Source organism: Cupressus sempervirens, chromosome 11, assembly GCF_028749045.1.
Source record: "Cupressus sempervirens isolate cs-2001-9-10 chromosome 11, ASM2874904v1, whole genome shotgun sequence".
NCBI classification, from domain to species: domain Eukaryota; kingdom Viridiplantae; phylum Streptophyta; class Pinopsida; order Cupressales; family Cupressaceae; genus Cupressus; species Cupressus sempervirens.
Window position 1 is genome coordinate 209,120,495 of NC_143128.1, and position 6,252 is coordinate 209,126,746.

A 6,252-nucleotide genomic window follows, 5' to 3' on the forward strand; every position below is an offset into this window, starting at 1 on the left:
TTCAATTAGCATAATTTGAACCATCCAATTTTTCACTGAACACAAGATTGGACATCTCATCACCCATAGTTAAGTTTCCAATCAAATACCAACACACATGCATACAATCACATAAGTATCAAGCCTCTAGCAAAGACCATGCCTTGATATTAGATTTCTTATGAACTAATCAAATAAAGAATTAATTTTTTTTTTAACTTGCCACACAAATCTTTCAAAGTACTCTTACAATAATATCTTTCAAATGTACTTAATTATCATATCACCAAACAACCATTGGACACACACAATTGGTATCTTCCAAAGTAACTGTCTCAACCACATATAGTATCTCAAAAGATTAATAAAGTAACAAAAGCACGCAACACTCAAACTGTGTCAAAAAATCTCAGCAAAATATAGAAGCTTAGCAAATAGTAAAATTCTACCCCAAGCTGCAAATTATTCCTTCAATATTTATAAATCAAACTACTCTCCAACCGCGCCAACACACATATCTATTCGTCAAAAATTTATTTAGCTGAAATCAAACATACATTCAACACTTCCCTTGAATCATTTAATTATTCCTCAGCTCACCTTGCAAATTGGCATTCACTAATCTCCAATCCAACTTTATAATGGGGGGCAGCCTTCTCACAGCGATCTTCCTCACTCAACACGATCTCCTTTCTTCACACTATCAACCAACCTTTTCCAAAGTAAGATTCCACACTGATCACAGTCTTTCAATCATGGCTCTGGTAACATGAAAATACAGATGAAATAGAACACAGCAGATAAATACTCCAATCTTGAGAGATGAAAATAGCAGGCCCATACATTCTATTTCTGAAAAAGATGGGTAATTAATATTCAGAAGTTTCTAGAGTGTAGTTAGTTGGAATATTAATGATACACATGGTTCTCAAGACTTCTGGAGTCTTCTTTGTTCAGTGCCAACCACTGCAACTAATTTATGTTGACACTTGATACAATGCAAATCATGAACAACTGATGCTGAAAATTTGATACTTTTTTTTGGAATATTAATGATTTCAGTTGAGGTAGACGGCTAGCCACACATGGTTCTCAAGACTTCTGGAGGTATTTTTGGATCAGTGCCGACCACTGCAACTAATTTACGCTGACACTTGATACAATGCAAATCATGAAGAACTGATGCTGAAAATTTGATTAAAATTTGATACTTTACTTCTGGAGTCTTCTTTGGTCAATGCCTGCAATTAACTTAAATTGACACTTGATACAATGCAAATCATGAAGAACTGATGCTAAAAATTTGATACATTTTGTAAAGTGCATAGCCATACCCAAACAGAATTAACAATTTTTTTAAGAATAGCGAAGGTCAAATGCTGAAATGGACAGTCATGCCCAAACAGAATTAACAATTTTTTTTAAAGAACGGTGAAGGTCAAATGCTGAATTAATGGACAATTACTCTTGTAACTTCAGTTAAGGTATTGTGTAGGCAGGATACGTGACATTTGATTTTTTTTCTTTTTGTCTTCTGAAGTGACAGAAATCTAATGCAGTGTGTTTGCCTTCAAATTTAAATTGAATTGTGAGCACAGATTTAGATTTTTTTAGATCATTGATTCAAGCTCAACCCACTTTGTGTTCAGGGAATTTCACGAGGGATCTTTGAGGATAAACAATGAACCATGAAAGGAAACAGCAAGGAAGTTTCTTTTACCGAGTTTGATCGACTGGAGATCAGAATGAATCACACAAATACTTAGGACAACTCCATAACTGAGATTATGAGCGATGAGATTCCCGTCAATCATGATGATCTTTACGATCCTGTAAGTGCATTTCTAGTCTTCTCTAAATTCATTATGAGACATAAATGTTTTCAAATTCTTTCTTTTGTTGAATTCTTTAGATTTACTCTCCCTTATTTTTTATAGGTAGGTTCACTTTTGTCTCAAAATAAAGTCTCATGCAAGAAAAATAGGTTCACTTTTGTCTCAAAATAAAGTCTCATGCAAGAAAAATGTACAGGCAAGAGACCAATTTAACCAAATTTAAGTTAAGTCATGGAATTTGTTCTAGATAATATGTTACTTTATTTTTTAATAATAATTATTAGATAGTTGGTGTGGAGTGTGTGGGGATGTACATGCTGCCATGTCTCCTCTTTGTTTGAGTTTTGGGACTGTCTGGGCCATCCGCCTTCCGAGACTTATTTTCTTCAGTTTGCTTAGACTATTGGCCCCTCCCTTATTTTATGACATGTTTGGTTTGAGAGAAATAGGAGGATCTTTCATGATGTGCAGTTTTAGATTAGGCACCTATAGGGGAAAATTGCTAGTTCTCTTCACGAAACACTCTTGGCTAAATGTGAGATTGGTGGAGGTTTGGATCCTAGCAATGCTGGTATTTACTCAAGCCTTTCATTTAGACTTCAGGGTGGCACTCCCTCGTTCTCCCACAAACGCTCTAGGAATAGAGCTAGACAGCGCTCTGAGTGTGTTAATCATGAGGGGCATTGGTCTCCTCCCGAGGTTGGAGTTCTTAAAATCAACACTAATGGTTCTTCTCTGGGAAGTCCTAGACTGGTTGGTATTGGGGGAGTTGGGCATGATAGCTTTGGTGATATTTAGTTTCTGTTTTCTATAAACAACGGTTACCATACAAATAACCTCATGGAAGCCCTTGCTATCTTGGTTGTAGTGGAATAGTGTTGTCAACATGGCTGGAGAAGAATCATATGTGAAACTGACTTGCAGGTGGTTGTGAATCTATTGAATAGATGAAACCTTGTGGAGGCGGATTGACATTTGGCTCTAGTTATTCAGTAGATCACTTAGTTATGCAATTCTCTGGATTCTGTGTCTTTTATGCATATCCCTTGTGAGTGGAACAGGGTGTCTGATTATTTGGTTAAATGGGCATCCGAGCATGTGTTGGATTGGAACATTATTGATCATAGGATGCTTCCCCTTGATTTATCTCAGATGCTAGATCAACTTGTGGACGAGGATGAATCTCCAGAGTTCTTTTTGTTTCTTCTTTGGTATTCAATAAAATTTTTACCCCTCTTTTCGTAAAGCTTTACTCAGCCATGTTCTTATAGGTGACTTTTCTTCTCTCTCAAATTTAAGTCTCATGTAAAAGGAATCATGAACACAAAAGACCAGCTTAAACAAATCAAGGATCAAGTCATGATATTTCAGCTAAATAGTAGACTCTAGCTATATTTCCTTATAATAATTACTAGGTAGTTTTCCCTCTCATGCTTTACTCTGACATATGTTTATAGGTGGTGTCTCTTTTCTCTCATACTCAAGTCTTATGCAAAGAAATGTAAAGACAAGATACCAACTTTGACAAATTAAAGATCAAATTATGAAACTTTACCCAGCTAATAGACTTAGACATTACAATTATATCTTGAACATGTAACACACATTTCTACTTTGCAATCCTATAACTAAGGCTTTTGGTGATTCTACTAATCTTTTGAACAACTTCTGATAGCCTTCTCTTGTAATTTTATGTGCTTTGTTCAATACAAAAAATAGTAATGAAAATAAAAGAAATAAAGAAAGAAAGTCTCAGATTTAGTCTATAATACCAAAGAATTTGTAAAAGGGTTTGAATATAATTTATAATAATATAGAACTACTTCTACCTATACAACAAACCATACTTATAGACATCAAAGCTAAATAATAAAAGATTATGAAAAGAAGTATATTTTCTTTCACATACTTTATCTCTCCAATGCTAGCTGAAAATAAATCTGAATATTTATTTCTTTACAAATTCCATTTAATCCACTGGCATCATCTCTAATACATCAGAAATATGTATTCACTTATATATAATATTATAATTCTATGAACATTCTCTTGTCTTCCACCAATTGACACTTCTCTTTGTAATAACAAGATCTTATGTTCAATTTCTAAAATAAGAACTTAAATAAACTTAATTAATATAAAACAACTATTATCACTCCATCAACTATATTTGAATCCTTCCCTACAACACCATTTTATAATAATTTGATTGTTTATTCCCTTAATACTTATATTTACCCTACAGGCCCCATCTCTGATACTGCCTTGGAAAAAAAGATACGTTTATTCCCTTAACCAATCAATCACATTTTCTCTCCTATCACATTTTCTCTCCTGTCAGACATTTTCGACGTCTGATCTGTAACACCTTCTTGTGGGAATTAGAGTGTATACCAGGTGAAAATGTAGGGCTCGTAGCAGGCCTGTATTCTGGTAAAAGTCCACCTGTCTTGTGTCTCACACCACAGGCATTGCACAGTGTTTTAGGACCGAGTGGCCCACATCTCCATTTTGGAGTTTTATCACACCACAATGCGTGCATTTCTTAACCCCATTTATCTCCTTTTCCTTCAAATTCTTTGCTGCATTGAATTTCAGGAAGGACTGACATTCTACTTGCTCACAAGCAAAGTAATCTGATTGGCTCAATGATGCAACATGAATAGGAGATAAGGGTACTGTAGGACACCCATTGCCATTCTCACTGACAGAAGAAGCAATAGGAGAAATGGATTTAGAAGCCCGCCTAGAAAATGAAATCCTTGACATTTTGCTCCTTGGCTTTCCTGGTATTGTCCTTCCTGGAGTACAAAGAAAAGATCTTTCCCCGCTGCAGGAACTATTATCTGAGACTGAGCTGATAGTAGAACTAATGACATTTTCAGAGTTATTTTCTGTACCCTGTTCTTCTTCCACTTTGTCTTTGAAATCAAAAGTTATCTGTTCTGGTTCTCCTCCAGTAAGCTCTGTCATCCATTCAAGGTCAAAGAAACCGTCAGCAGTAAAAAGGGGTACGGGTTCTAACTATGACAAAAACAAAAGGAAAACCCATCTATCATCAGGATGGTATAGAGCTGAATTGAAAAAATGATTCGACCATAATTTGTAATAAAAGCATTAACACAAATCAACTTTAAAAACTAACACCGTCTAATTCATGAATGAAGACGGTTTAATTCATTATAGACCATAAATTATAATAAGAAATATTAATTAAAAAAAAAACTCCCAGGGTCTAATTCATGATAGACCAATAAATTGTAATCAGAAACATTAACGAAAAACAAACTGACATTGTCTGCTTCAGAGACATCAAGTATTTTTATAATATACCGTAGAAAAACTAATGTCTTTAATTAAGGTGACTATAATAGAGAAAACGGATTAGCCCTTTTTGTTTTTAAATTAATAGAATCATTAGAAAGGCACTGACATGAATGAAAATGTCGCCAAAATTGTTGCCCTGAATGGGTTCTTCATCGCTAATGTGCACCAGGTCATCAACTCTATTAAAGATATCAGCCATGTCGTTATCCATGTTATCCAAAACCTTCTGTACTCTATAATGGGTATGCCATATCAGGTTAAAACATATATCCCTGACATGTTTTTCGAAATCAAACACTGACTTCAGGCCATTTACTAAGTACCCAACTGTGAATACCATGTAAAAAGTTCTTAGTAGGACATATCAAGGTAACCAATATATTTAGTGGAGAGTGTAACTATTTTGATACAAGGAGTTACAGAAACCCTAGTAAAATGGTAATTCTCTTCCTCGTTCATTTTATTGCCATACACATGCTTAACCTTCAAATGTATCATTAAAATTCTATAAATGAAATATGTTATAGACAAAAACAGAAAAATGAAACGAAAGAAAAACAATCTTGAGACAGGATCATACCTCTGTCTGTGTCTGGCCTATATCTCAATTACAATGTACTAACAAATTGTAAAGGCCGGGATTGGAAGAGCTACTCTATTGGAAAGCTTCGGGTTCCTGTTTGCAAGACTCTCTCAATATAAAAAGATGGAAAAACCAAGTTTTTGATATAGTGACAATGGAAATGGTGAATACAAAACTAAGGGTCTTCTCGGTTCCATCTCATACAATGCAATGGAGTCCTACAATTCAAGCTTTGCATCCTGCAATTACAACAAAGCTTTTGGATTTTTTGTGCAATCCTGATGGATAGTCAGCTTACCAACAGTGAGAAGTAAAGTTCAGGTACGTGATGACTTTGGACTTATGTCCATTTGTGTTCCCTGATCCTTATATTGCGGTAAGGAGGTTGTGTTTCTCATTTACAATTTGTAAGTTTCAGTTGTTAATTGGTATAAATTCTAGCAGCTTGATTTTTATTCTATTTTAATATTGTGATTAGGGGAGATCTGTCTTTTACTCTTTAACTGGTGTCGAGACACGTTTCAAATA

At 34.8% G+C, this 6,252-nt stretch overlaps 1 pseudogene; it reads right to left on the minus strand.

Moving 5' to 3' along the window:
- Window positions 1-3,998: 3,998 nt before the first annotated feature.
- On the minus strand, window positions 3,999-5,352 carry LOC149528905 (uncharacterized; annotated as a pseudogene).
- Between the last annotated feature and the right edge of the window lie 900 nt (window positions 5,353-6,252).